General features: G+C 49.0%; 3 non-coding genes across 3 annotated transcripts; 1 reads left to right on the top strand and 2 right to left on the bottom strand.

Annotated features, from left to right (window-relative positions):
• Positions 1 to 3248: 3248 nt before the first annotated feature.
• Trnah-gug lies at positions 3249 to 3320 on the bottom strand. The gene has a single exon. It is a non-coding gene; the product is annotated as a tRNA-His (tRNA).
• A 2284-nt stretch (positions 3321 to 5604) lies between these two features.
• Trnah-gug lies at positions 5605 to 5676 on the bottom strand. The gene has a single exon. It is a non-coding gene; the product is annotated as a tRNA-His (tRNA).
• Positions 5677 to 6330: 654 nt separating this feature from the next.
• Positions 6331 to 6402, top strand: Trnah-gug. Its single transcript has one exon. It is a non-coding gene; the product is annotated as a tRNA-His (tRNA).
• Positions 6403 to 14456: the final 8054 nt, after the last annotated feature.

The following is a 14456-nucleotide window of genomic DNA, read 5'->3' as shown; positions in this document are numbered from 1 at the left end:
AGGAGCCCCACCTACCTCCTCCTGCCCCACTGCTGGGACCGCAGATACCCAATCCAGGCTGCATTATATGCAATCAACCCCCACCCCCCGGCCCCAGAGACACCCACTTTCCCCGTGTCGTTTCCACGTACCCCCTCTTTGCATGCAAACAACTCTTGCACAAATCTCTCCCGGCAAGAGGCGCGCCTGTCCTGCACGGGCCCAGCCAGCCCCGAAGGCGGTGCGCACTCTCGCAGAAATCCCTTGAAGCTACCTCCTGGGTTTCATTGTCAATCATGTTAGTGACAGAATGGAAACAGACAAGTCAATAAATCAAGTCTAGAAACAGCTCCGATGTTGTCTATCACAACCCCTTATCCTCCCGGGGGGCTCGGATGCTCAAGCTCTCAGCATTTTTGTCTTGGAAATAAAGCCAGTTCCTCACTGGAAGTGTTGTGGCCCGGAAGCCATGGCCAGCGTTTACATCTGGCTCAGATGGGAAGGTCTCAGTGTGCAATCTGTATGTAGCCCAGGCCGGCCTTGAATTCCCCATCTTCCTGCCGTAGCCTCTTGGGTGCTGGAAATACAGGCATCCATCATGACACCCCACCATAGCTGCCCTTTGAAGGACCAAAGAGCCTCAATAAGGTAGGAGTTCATTGGGGGAGAGGGATGTGATGGGAAAACTCAGGGCCCTGTCTCAAAATATTAGTGAAATTCGTGTGTCATTCCTGTTGTCTTATGTATGTAGGACAATGCTTGTAAACTGTCATGGGAACACATGTCTCCCGGGAATCTTATGAAATTGCAGGTTGCCATTTCTGCAGATCTAGCTGGGGTGCAGTCCCCGAATTCATAGTTTTAATTGAATCTCAGATGACACAAATGCTGTTGCCCCCCCCCCTCCAAATACACCCTGAGTAGTAGTACTCTGATCCTGTGCCTGGCTTCAAGAAGTCTAATAGGGAAAATAATGAATACATGTTCTTAAAGAGTGTGGCTCAGAATATTAAGTGGTATAAAACTGGTCGAAGGAATGACATCTATCTGACGGATGGTATAGTTAGTTCATCCATGTATAAGAGTCTTGACACTGTCCAGATGTGAAGAGAAAGGAAGACAACAGCTACGGGTTCTGGCAAGATACTCATTGGCACTAATCTTTTCCTGGAAATGGTTGGTAATTGTGTGGAGACTTATGGGAGATAATGAATATGAACTAGCTTTATCAAACTGTGAGATGTTAGGCCAGGCATGGTGGCCCTTGCTTGGCATCTCAGGCACAAAAGAAACAGAGATCAGAAGCATCACAGTTGGAAGTCCAGAAGCCCATCTTAGGCAAAAGGCAAAGGAGCCTATCTGAAAAAAATAACTGAAGCAAAAAAGGGATAGGAGCATGGCTGAAGTGGCATGATTGAGGCCCGAGTTCAAACACCTGTAGCACAAAACAGCAACAAACAAAACACCTGTGAACATGGTTACACGGAAAGGTGTCTCGGGGTCAAGTAGTTGTATAGAGTTGGGTGGTAACAGCTCAGCGGAATGGGATCAACCAAGTTGTAGGCGACATGAAGAAGGTAGGCTCGAGCTGTGTAGGACTCAGGTGGATAAAGCAAAGGGATGAAGAGTCATTCCAAGCCAGGAGGTCGGCATGAGCAGGGCAAAGGCACACAGATGGAAACTAGCACACCAGAGGAAGGGGTGTGCGTTCATGGTGGGGACAAGGGGAGTATTTCTCTTATTGCAATCAGTTGCTTTTACTACCGACCTTCCATTTCTTTTCTCTTACTGTAAAGAGGAAAATGAAATATTTTTCCAGGTCATATCCTTGTCAAAGATAGGAGAAGGAAGGAAAAAAAAAAAGAAGGAAAGAAGGAAGGAAAAGAAAGGGAGGGAAGAGAGAGGAGGATCTACAGAGTTACGTGTTACTAGAAAAATAGGAGAATGTATTTTCTTTTTTGGTGGACTCAGCGACTAGTTCTATTTAATATGAAAATGACATGATGCATTATTTAAATACCATGACTTCATATGCAATTATAAAACAAACCTAGCCACTTCATTTATTTATAGACTCCCTAAAGAACCCCCTCCCTCCCCCAGACCCAGGCATTTTGGTGTGTGACTGTAATCTCAGCTACCCAGATCAGCTGGAGATCTGTGAGCTTGAGGCCAACCTGGGTAACAGAGTGAGACCCTGTCAAGACAAACAAACAAAAACAAACACATGAAACAAAACAAACCTTCAGTTTAAATATTTATGGAGAGGCTGTGTGCTTGGAACACAAACTTGGTCAAGACTCAGTCCGACCTGATTACAATCCACTTGAATTTTCTAACTTGGGTGGTTTGCGGCTTACATGGGATTTTGACCCTAAGAAGGGGGAGGGGGGGGAAGAAGGGGGGGAGGCGTGTGCGTGGAGGGGTTCCAGATGGACAGCCAAGTCCACTTCCTCTTCCGTGCTCCCAATTCAAGCTGCTTCTCCGATTTCCCAACCTGAAAAAAAAAAAAAATCAAGTGACAGTATTGCTGTGACAAAGAGCCCAGGCTCCTCAGCCCCATTCAATAACGAATTTCCACCCCACCCCCACCTATTTTTTACCACTCCAAACTGTCACCACCCTCCCCAGCTAGGTAGAAGTGTGTGTGTGTGTGTTCACGCACGCGTGTGTACTTTTCCCCATAAAGAGAGACTGCCTCCCCAAGGGAAAAGCTGTCATCTCGAGTAATGTTCTTATTGCATCATTCTGGAGGTGGGGTGGGGGGGGGGATAGACTATTTATATTTTATGCAAGCCGCACAGGGCTACGTTCACGTGTGTGTACATCGACAGCTGTTTGCACAAGGACTGTCAAGGCAAACACACTGGCACCGGGCAATGGTCGGTGGAATGAGGGAGAGCCTTTACACCGCGGCGCTTACATCGAGTCTCTATGTAAAAATGGATGACACAATTTTAAATAATGCACGAAAAGGCTGGCAGGGGGTGTGTGTGGGGGGAGGGACCCCCCCCACCCAAAGTCAGGGGAACAGAGTGATTTAGACACTGAGTCTGAGTAAGCAAGGGAGAGGGGCTGCTCCGAAGCCGACTTCAGAGCATGAACTGGATTTTATATAGGAGGTGGCTATCTTTTCTTCTCCAGAGGAAGAAGAGCGGCAGTTCCTTTCCTAAGGAAGGACCGGTTTACAGTTTACACGACCTGTTTAGGACCGACCGGAAGAGGAAAAAAAAAAAGGCGAACCCCTTGCCGTGCCATTGTTCCCACAATGCCGTGACTCGGATTCGAACCGAGGTTGCTGCGGCCACAACGCAGAGTACTAACCACTATACGATCACGGCGAGCTACCGGGGACCTGGAGGCCGAGCCTTCCAAAAGTCCTCTTCAACACTCATAGGCCGGCCCCCTGGCCACGTCACCGGCTGACTGACCTAAGGGGCGGGGCTTCAGCGTGACGCCCGCCGCCGCCGCCGCCTGGGAGCTGCGCAGGCGCAGTACGCTCTTAGCCCGCCGGCCGAGAGGCTGGGCTCTTGTTTTGGCTCTTTCCTCCGGAGAAGCTGGGGATGATGATAATGGAGTTGGGGGTGGGAGGGGGGGGTCGGGGGTCGGCGACGGCGGTCCTCTCGCGAAGGGGGTGGGAGTGTGGAGGAGATCGCCAGGGGGCTCAGAGCCACCTCCAGGGCGGAGAGGTTTCCGGAGGCCCGCGGGGGGCGAAGCTCACCCGGGGTGCGTGGGTGCGCGCGTCGAGGTGTGCATTGGTGTGCGGGGGTGTCGCGTGTGCTGGTGTGTGCGTGTTGGGGTGCGTGTTGTGTCTTGGTGTGTGTGTTGGTGCGTGTTGGTGTGTGTAGGTGTGAGGTGTGCGTTGGTGCGCGTCTTGGTGTGTGTTGTGTTGGGGTGTGTATTGGTGCGCGTGTTGGGGGTGTTGGTGGTGTGTGTTGGGGTGACGGTGTGTGCTGGTGCTTGTCGGTGTGCGTGTTGGGGGGTGTTGTGTGTTTGCCGGTAGTGCATGTTGGGGTGTGTTTGGGGGTGTTGCGTGTGTTGGGGTGTGCGCTGGTGTGTGTTGGTGCGTGTGTTTGTTGGGGTGCTGGTGTGGGTGTCTTCTGGGGGCCGACCCTCCCCCCGCAGGTCCCCTCCCCCCAAGGCCTTGCGCCCCCTACCTACACCGAAGTCATTTCCGGTGCCCCCTTTCCCCAGCTGTCTCCCCGCGGTTCTGACCGCAGCCCGGGGCGACCCCTCGGCCTCCCGCCAGCGCGCGCCCACCCCGGAGCCCCACGCGCCCCCACCGCCCCCCGCCAGCGTCCCGGGGCCCCACGCGTCCCCCTCCGCCCGCCCCGGGGCCCCACGCGCCCCCTCCGCCCGCCCCGGGGCCCCACGCGTCCCCCTCCGCCTCCCGTCCGCCCACTCCGGGGCCCCACGCGCCCCCCTCCGCCTCCCCGCCCCGGGGCCCCACGCGCCCCCTCCGCCCGCCCCGGGGCCCCACGCGTCCCCCTCCGCCTCCCGCCCCGGGGCCCCACGCGTCCCCCTCCGCCTCCCGCCCGCCACCCCGGGGCCCCACGCGCCCCCCTCCGCCTCCCGCCCCGCCCGCCCGCCCCGGGGCCCCACGCGGGCTTCCCCTCGGGGTCTCTCCGCGCGCGCGCCGAGCGCCTGGGAGCCAGGCCGAGGACGCGGCCCGGGGTCTGACGGATGAGTGTCCCCCGGGAAGTCGCCCCGCGCGAGTCTTCCTTCGCGGGGGGCGGGGACCCCCCGGCCCTAATGAACCCCGCTTCCCGCGGAGCCGGCCGGTGGGGGCGGGGACACGATGGCGGCCCCCCCCCCCAGGGTCGGCGGGGCGCCCGGCCCGCGCGCCCTCCCAGGCCGCTCCCGGGCGGGCGCCCCGCACGTGCGTCCCCGCGGCGCCCGCTCACTCGCATCCCATCCACGGGTATTTGATGGGGAGGAGGGGGGGCAGGGCGTTTATAACGCGGACCTGGGGGACCGGCCACCCCGCCTGCCCGGGATCCCGGGACCCGGCCGGCCTGCAGGCCCCCGCGGGTTACATTACCCAGTCACCCGCCCCCCCACCCCCGCGTATCATTTTATATTAAGAATGTATCTGTGCAAGGGGGGGCTCGTGACATTCCCACACGTGTGCACCACGTATCCCCATCACCCCCCACCCCGTCACGCTTCCTGATCCCCCCTCCTCTCCCCGCAGGCCCCTAGCAACCATTCCAACAGGTTTCATCCGCCCTCCCCCGGCGGCGCCCATCCCCGCCCCCCCCAAGTGCATATTAATTGCACAAAGTGGGGGGGGTCTCCTGCTAGTCCGCTTTTAAGGGGTACCTCGAGGGTGCCTTCCTCCCGCGGGGCCTCCCCTTCCCGATCATTCTGCAGCCCCCCGCCGGCGCGGTGTCCGTTCCCCGCCCGAGCCCGGCGAATCCTCGGTGCTCCCGCCTCCGGGACCGCGGACGCCGGCCGGACGCCCTCGGGGGTCCCGGGCGGGAATCAACTCCATCCTCAGCTGTCTGTCACAAGGGAAACGGGATCCGTTTTCCCAAACGGTTACGATTTAGGATGAGGAAAAAAAAAGAAAAAGGAGGGTGATCGCCAAAACGCTGGCCCCTTGCCGTACCATTGTTCTCACAATGCCGTGACTCGGATTCGAACCGAGGTTGCTGCGGCCACAACGCAGAGTACTAACCACTATACGATCACGGCGAGCTACCGGGAACCCGGAGCCAGCCGCCTTCCCCGCGTCTCTTCTCTGTCCCAAGTCCCGCCCCTTTTCTGGCGTCATCACCCGGCTCCCGCCTATCAGCGGCCGAGTGGGCGGCGCCTTCTCCTCCGCGGCGCGCGGGCTCGGGAGCTGCGGCTGGGCCGCCGCGGGGGCCCGGGAGGGGGGAGAAAAGCTGAGCTCGCGATACCGTTTCCTTGCTTCCCGAAGACAGTTTGTTTTATTGGGGGGAGGCAGGGAGGGGGAACCCCTTCTTCTGTAGGATGTGAGCGAGCACGACGAGTCCCTTCGGAGAAGGTGGAACTGGGGTCGACCCCGGGCCCGCCCGCCACACACATCATGGTGGGCGGGAGATGGGGTGGGGTGGGGTGGGGGGGCGGCTGGCGGCGTCGGGGGCCTGGCGTCTCCACGTCCGTGTCCTCCCCTCCCACCCCCACAACACTTGGACGGTGCGTGCGGGGACCTCCACCAGCACAGGCCGGAGGCGGGGTGGGGGGCGGGAGGGGGTCGGCGTCCCGGCTCGGTGGAAAGTTCGAGAAAGGCGGCCCGGCTGCCCCGCCTCGCCTCACCTCACCTCACCTCACCTCACCTCAAGTCGCGCGCTGGGCGCCCGGCCCTCCGTGGCGTCCCGGTAGCTCGCCGTGATCGTATAGTGGTTAGTACTCTGCGTTGTGGCCGCAGCAACCTCGGTTCGAATCCGAGTCACGGCATTGTGGGAACAATGGCACGGCAAGGGGTCCGCCCTCTTTTTTGGGGCGGGGGGAGGAGGCTGACCCCGGCCAGTTTATAGTGTCGATAGCGCCCCTTTCCCCTAAGTGCATGAAGTGGTTTGTCTCATTTTATAAAACAACAACTAGTTCTTCATCTGCTAAATAAACAGCCGCCCCCTTCTCCCCCAATATGTGAAGATCTTCTTTTCAGTCCGTGAGGATGACCATGAGGGAGTTGAACCAAAGGGGTTACAATTCCCTAAGTTAGAGGAGTACAAGGCTTCTTGGTCACGGGTCACCCACCTTCCTTCATTTTCCTCCATTTCCCACCCCCCCCCCCCGCCCTCTTTTCCCCTGCCCTCAGGTTATATAGGATTATCTTACTCTTGAGTATTTTCGGCCAACTACTCTTGTCATTTGCTACGCACCAAGGGTCAAGTCCCCTGTTGGTTTCTCTGAAAAGTCTCATGCTGGAGAAAACGTTCATGCTTGTTGGCCTAGGTGTTATAGGAGTAAGGTGCAAGCATTTGAGTTTGGAAGAAGGCCGATTAGACAACACACTGAGCCATGTTTGGTGTCAATCTCGTGACAACTGGAGGATGTGACCAGATGTACTGAAGGTATTCGTTCTTTTAGCCACAATGAAGGATGATGCCCCAGAAGTGATAAGTGTTCACCTTGAGGCTTTCTCTCCTGATCTACTCAAGGCTTAAAAGCCCATTTTACTTGTTTTATCTGCACCTTACCAACGAAACTCAGCACATTCAAGTCTGTCGTTTAGCATGAGGCAAAATGGAAGTAAGCTTTGGAGCTGGTTCTCTTGTGTTTGTTGGTGAGTGGCTGTGTCACTGTAGAGGAAGGAATGAGAGTGATTTGAGGAAAAAAAAAAAAACAACAAAAAACCAACCTCTGCCTCTACAGCGACTCCTCCCGGGCCTGGGGTGGCAAAGCAGGTTGGAGAGCATTTGTGGGAGAGATGGGCCTTGGAGATGAGGTTGTCCTTAATCACAATCCATGAACAAATACTTAATGAAGAGGACGTTTTACAAAAACAAGGTACTGCTGCAGTGTTACTGGGTTCCCCGGTACCCAGTTCCCTAGATTTGATGGATTTAAAGCTACACAAAAGGATAGCTCACATCACAGGAATATTCTGAGTAGAAAAGAACAAAGAAAGGTGAACCTGAGATTTTGGCTGATTTAATAGTCATATATCTAGAAAATCAACATCATAAACAAACAAAAAAAACCACTAGGAATGTGATATCTCTATTTCTCAAATCTCTCACCAAATAGCTTCACAAAGTTTGTAATATGTGGGCTGAATTTAGGTGTCAAGATAGCAAGCAAAGGCTCTGGCTCATTCCCAATGGCCTTTCTCCATCTCCCTGCTGTTCTCTGCAGGTGCTTCTGTACTGGGTGCTATGAGTCCTCCCCCCCCCCCCAACCTGGGAGTGGGGGGAAGTCAGGAGTAGTCATTATTTATGACGAGAAAACAAAAGCCACAGACTACTGTCTGATGTAACCCAATGGTTATCTACATCCTAGGCCGGGAAAACTGAACTGAGTGTTGCGGTTACCTGGATACAGGGAGAGGAACAGGACGGGAGTTGATTTCCTGTACTTCCCACTGCTGACTGTTTGGCCTGGAGATTGGTGAATGCAGCTATCAAAATTTCATAACATCCTCTTTTAAGGTCACTTTGCCAATTTCCCTTACTGATTTGCAGCCCACAAAGTAGACTTTGGTAATGATTTGACAGCCCGTTAGACTTTCCTGCAGGGAAACGCTCTGCTTTGCTAAAGCTTTTGAATTGTTGACACTTGTTCTCTTTAATGTGGTATTTTGATTTAGATTGTGTGTGTGTGTGTGTGTTTGTGTGTGTATGTGCGTGTGTGTGCTGCTGCCTGGAGCCTGGGCACTATCCCCAAGCTCTTTTTTTATTTTTATTTTTTGAGAGTTTTCTTTAAATTGAGTTGTATTTCATTTAATTTGTTTTCTTCATCGCCAACACCTTAGGGCACAATAAAGATAAACTACAATGGTTCAACTTATCAGCATGTAAGTGTTTGACAATGGCTGTCACAATTTTTGGTGTGTTTGGTGTGTAGAGACACCTCATGGTTGGGGTTTGCGGTACATCCCATTTTTCTTTTCTTTTTCTTTCTTTCTTTCTTTCTTTTTTTTTTTTTTTTACAAAATTAATGGCATAAGTATCAGACCATAAGAGCTTGATTATTGTCAACCAGATTTCAACTTGGGGGGCTGGGATTATGGCCTAGAGGTAAAGTGCTTGTCTTCTATACATAAAGCCCTGGGTTCGATTCCCCAGCACCACATATATAGAAAACGGCCAGAAGTGGCGCTGTGGCTCAAGTGGCAGAGTGCTAGCCTTGAGCAAAAAGAAGCCAGGGACAGTGTTCAGGCCATGAGTCCAAAGCCCAGGACTGGTTTAAAAAAAACAAAAAAACAAAAAAAAACACATAACCTGACCAGTGCAAAAATGAAATATTAGTTGAACAAAAGGATGTGATAATTTTTTCTGTGGTGAAAAAAATATTGAGGATAATTACATATAATCTGAAAAGTAAGGTAACTGGCTTTGCCTGTTCTTTGTTCAAACACTTGATATAGCTATAGACTGAACCAACAACATCCTAAATGTTTTAGAAGCAGTCTTCTTGCCAGTGACCTACATCCCTAGCCACAGAATAGAATTCTTGTATTTAATTATCTTAAAGTATGTGTATGTCTTAGAAAGTCACAATGAAGAATATTTGAGAAATATTCAATTCAATTTTTTTGGTTTGGTCCAGTCCTGAGTCTTGAACTCACAGAGTACAACTGCCCTTGGGCTTTGAAAGAAAAAAAATTATTATTATAAAAGTGATATACAGAGGGTGTTACAGTTATATAAGTCAAGTAAACAGTATATTTCCTTTTGGACAATGTTATTCCTTCCCTTGCTCTCTCACAATTTTCCCTGTCATCTCCATCCCCAAGTTGTATAGTTCACTTTCTATATATATCTAGTGAGTACCACTGCTATGTTTGTTTTATGCTTTGTCCTTCCATTTCTGTGCTTCCTCTTATACTCCCAAAGACATATAAATAAACAACATGAAAAACATGAAAACAGCAACAAAAAAACCTCCTCTTGTTTCCATTTCTTGGAGTTCATTTTGATAAATATTATTCTGTATAATCAGCTGCACATAGTCATTGTGATCTGAGCTCTTTTGCTCAAAGCTAGAGCTTCACCACTTGAGCCATCTCTCCACCTCTAGCTTTTTTTTGGTAGTTAATTGGAGATAAGAGTTTCATGGACTTTCCCTGCCTGGGCTGGCTTTGCACCATGCCCTTCAGATCTCAGCCTCCTGAGCAGATAGGTCTCCAGGCATGAGTACTTGGGCTTGGTTTAAATTCTAAAGAGTCTGATTAGTGTGATTCATTTCTGTTGAGCCTGCTTATCTCTGAGTGGATTGGCACAATATGGTTTCTAGTCTGGCAAAACAGAGCTAGAGACCTGAGATTCTGGCCTGGGATGACTTCACCAAGAAGCCTGCTAGGCATCCAGAGAAGTCTCTTGCTTTTAAAACTGGTTGTTTTATATGTTTTGATTCGGCGAATGTGGCTGCCCCCCACCTATCACTTCAGCTGGATGTTCGAGCTCTTGCCCAGATTTCAGTACCAAAAAAAAAAAAAAAAAAAAAAAAAGGCAGTACAAGAGTTCTTTGCACGCACGTTGCACGTTGCAGCTCTAACTATTTCTGGTTTGGATTGGATTTGTTTCTGCAGGTATCTGGTGTCTAAGTCACTTTGTTTTTCTTCCTTCCATCTGGTAGTCTTCGAGGTACAGAAGCAGATCCCCTTCTTTTGTCACACCCTAACTTCCATTAAGCAGTAGCCAAGCTATGGAGTCTATGGCACTTAGAAATAGGCTGCTAAAGGGTGAACCTACACTCATCCACTTACCAGCTAGGTGACCTTGGAAAAGCAACGAGATGTTTTTGTGTCTCAGTTTTCTTATTTGTAAAATAGGTAGAGGAAACTTGTTATGGGGATTAAATGAGTTAATAGTTGTAAAGCCTCAGTGGGCCCTACTTTTTACTTATATAAAATAGTAGATGGGACTATGACATAATGAAAACAGTTCCTTAAAAAGAAATGCAGTAGAACTTAGGTAACCAAGTAAGTGTTGGCACAAAGTAGGCATTCCACTTTTGCATTCAGATGCCAAAAATATTTTTGGAATTCTTCTTTGGGAGTATCTTCAGGCTAATCTATAAATTGTATGAGTAAGTCCAGCTCAATATTTATAATCATTTAATTTTGAAAACCCTATTCTCAAAAAGATGTCACGGGTCTGGGAATATGGCTTAGTGGTAGAGTGCTTGCTTTTGCATGCATGAAGCCCTGGGTTCGATTCCTCAGCACCACATAAACAGAAGTCAGAAGTGGTGCTGTGGCTCAAGTCGTAGAGTGTTAGCCTTGAGCAAAAAGAAGCCAGGGAAAGTGCCCAGGCCCTGAGTCCAAGCCCCAGGACTGGGGGGGGGGGGGAGAAGATATCACCACTGAGTATTTTAAGGTACAAATTTCAACAATTACAAAAATATTTTAAGCAACATGCTAGCAAAATATGATTTGGAATAAATCCCAGCCCAAGTATAGTGGGTATTTGGGAAGGAAGCGACATTTCCACTAGGAGGCACTATATCCCAGACAAAAAGAATAATTACGGACATAAGTGTCCTGCTGGGCATTAGTGGCTCATGCCTGTAATCCTATCTACTGAGGAGGCTGAGATCTGAGGATCTCAGTTCAAAGCCAGCCCAGGCAGAAAAGTCTGGGAGACTCTTAATCTCTAAAAGAAACTACTCAGAAAAAGCCAAAGCAGTGCTGTGGCTCAAGTGGTAGAGCGCTAGTGTTGAGCACAAAGAGGCTCGGACAGCGAGTGCCCAGGCCCTGAGTTCAAGCCCCAGGACCAGCAAAAAGAAAAAATAAAAAGTCCACCCCAAAGGGGTGTATGTTCTGTACTCAGGTTCCTTTTTTCCTTTCACCCACTTCTCCATCCCTCCATCCATCCACTCATTCTTTCATCCATCCATTCACTTGAGCCATACTCAAGTCCTTTTGCTTTTCTTTCATATAGGACTTCATGCTTTTTCTATAATCCTCCTATTTCTGCCTCCCAGGCAACTGGGATTATAGGCATGTGTCACCCTATCAGATCTGAAAAGGAAATTTATTGGAATGTTTTATTTATATATGAACCATATTTATAAGTTTTTGAGTAATAAATGAATAGCTATTTTGGTGGAAGAAATACTAGCAATTTTCAGTGAAAACTGAAAAAGTTGGTGAATCTGTGCTAAATGATTTAGGGGTCTGCTTTCCTATAAACCACCAAGGCAATAAAGGCTTAGTCACTAGACAACAGAGCTATCTTTTTAAAAGTTTTTATTTTATTTTTTTGCCAGCCCTGGGGCTTGAATTCAGGGCCTGAGAACTATCCCTGAGCTTCTTCAGCTCAAGGTTATTGCTCTACCACTTTGAGCCACAGCACCAGTTCCGGTTTTCTGATAGTTAAGTGGAGATAAGGGTCTCATGGGCTTTCCTGCCCAGGCTGGCTTTGAACTACAATCCTCACATTTCAGCCTCCTGAGTAGCTAGGATTACAGGCGTGAGCCACCAATGCCCAATTTAAAGCACAACATTCTAGGGCTGGGGATATGGCCTAGTGGTAAAGTGTTCATCTCGTATATATGAAACTCTGGGTTCGATTCCTCAGCACCACGTATATAGAAAAGGCCGGAAGTGGCACTGTGGCTCAAGTGGCAGAGTGCTAGCTTTGAGCAAAAAGAAGCCAGGGACAGTGCTTGGGCCCTGAGTCCAAGCCCCTGGACTGGCAAAAAAATAAATAAATAAAAAAATAAAGCACAACATTCTAATGTGGTAGAAGGTTAAGACAATACACAGAAAATAAATCAGATAAATAAATATTAACTAATTAATAATGGCTTCAAAGAAATTCTTTCATGGATGTTCAGTGGTTTCATTATAACCCCTCCTATGCAGTTAGTTTATACCAAAGGCAAAAAATCTTTGGAAAGAATCTGTGGCAAAGGCAAGAACCTTTATGATTGATGTCCAGCGTCATGGCTACCCCAGGCATTGCATTGAGAAATGTACACTTGCCAGTCATTTCTGTTCATGGATACTCAGTGCTCTCAATACTCCTCCCTCTCTCTGCCAGCTCTAACAGGGCTTCCTCCCACTATAGTCTCTTCTCTGTTATTATTATTTAGAAGTAATGAAAAAGCTTAGTTGTACTAATTTTTCATAACAAGCTTTCCATTTATCATCATCTTTCCTTAGTCGTTTGCATTACATACACAGAAAAGAGCATCTTGAGCGCACAGATCAATGTCAGCTTCGTGGTGGCTGAACGAGCTGTGTTGGCTACTACTTCTCTTTGAAATGCTGCTGTGTTTTCATTGTAGTCTGGAGGTTCAATCTTGGCATCTTTTCGTGCATAGGGGTACTCACCAGTAACACGACAGATTTGATAAGAGACTATTAGGTTGAATCTTGCTTGCCTTTATTCGGGTCATTTATGAATCTAATGTTTGGTTGTAGGGTCTTTCTTTTTTCCCTCCCAGCCTTTTCTTTTGATCACTTTTTAATTTTGCTTTCATTTTCTGTGCAAGGGATTTCATTTTGATGTATCCATATAGTCATACAGTGTACCTTGATCAGACTCACCCTTTCCATGACTCACCCGCCTCTCTCCTCCCCGTTGCAGTGTCTTCTTAGTACTGTCTGCACCCTGTCCCTACCCCTACCTCACTTATATAACCTCTTATTACATTATTAAGCAAGCCAGACCCGAGGGCTTTATTTCTTAACTTGAGAGATAATCAGTTGGTCACTTAAAGTTTTAACCTTAAATGCTTTATAATTGATTATTAATCATTATGTTTGTATGCTGTGTTGCACCGAATACTTCATTGTCATTTCCTGTCTTTTGGTACATGTAGTTAGTAAACTTGGTTTTCTAACTTTAGCTTCACAGTGTACTTACAGAGACGAGCTCACTTTCCTAAGCTTTTCTCCTCCAGCCCTATTTAAATATATCTCTTTATTCACTTCCTTTCAGGGAACCAGCTAACCTGATACATGTTGAAGGGTGTTAAAATGTTTTCTTGTACCCTAAAGTAGCACAGTCATTTTAATGGAGCTCTTTCAACCCTCTGAGACCAACACAGATTTAAAAAAAAATTCTCTGGTGCTACCAGGGCCTTGTGGTATACCTGGGTCTTCCAAGAACACATCCTCTAAGATATGCAAAGGAGCGATGAAGTATGGGCGAAGTATGTCTATAAGTGGGATAAAGCATAGAAGAGAAGAGTCAGCCTAGATGTATGTCTGCCCATTTGACCCTCTGATTATAATGCTCCCCACATCCCTGACTGTCTCTTTTTTATTGTTAGTCGTGGGGCTTGAACTCTAGGCCTGGGGTGCTATCCTTGAGCTCCTCAGCTCAAGGCTAGCATAGCACTCTACCACTGGAGCCACAGCGCCACTTCCAGTTTTCTAGTGGTTAATTGGAAATAAGAGTCTCACGGACTTTACTGCTTGGGCTGGCTTTGAACTGTGATCCTCAGATCTCAGCCTCCTGAGTAGGATTACAGGTGTGAGCCCCCAGTGTCCAGCCCGGTCTCTTTAGAATGCAACTCTCTAACCTGTCCTTCTGTCCAGCTTCCTCACTTGGCCCAAGCCTAATCCAAGCCCAACCCTGATCCCACCATGCTAGTTTTACCTTTGGCTACCACATGGAAAGTCAGATAATCAAACTCCTATGGGAGCTTGAAGGTACAAAGAAAAAGGAATATGTTCTTCCTAATCTTTGAAGAACATTAAACCCAAATATAGGGATAGAGAAAGTAGAGCCACAGAAAGAAGGCATTTATTGAACATGTGTATGTCCCACATGGTTTGTTAAAGGCTTTCATTTATTTTATTTAATTAAATGTATTTGGTTATTTTATTT

Source organism: Perognathus longimembris, chromosome 23, assembly GCF_023159225.1.
Source record: "Perognathus longimembris pacificus isolate PPM17 chromosome 23, ASM2315922v1, whole genome shotgun sequence".
NCBI classification, from domain to species: Eukaryota; Metazoa; Chordata; class Mammalia; order Rodentia; family Heteromyidae; genus Perognathus; species Perognathus longimembris.
This window is presented reverse-complemented; position numbering and strand designations above follow the sequence as displayed.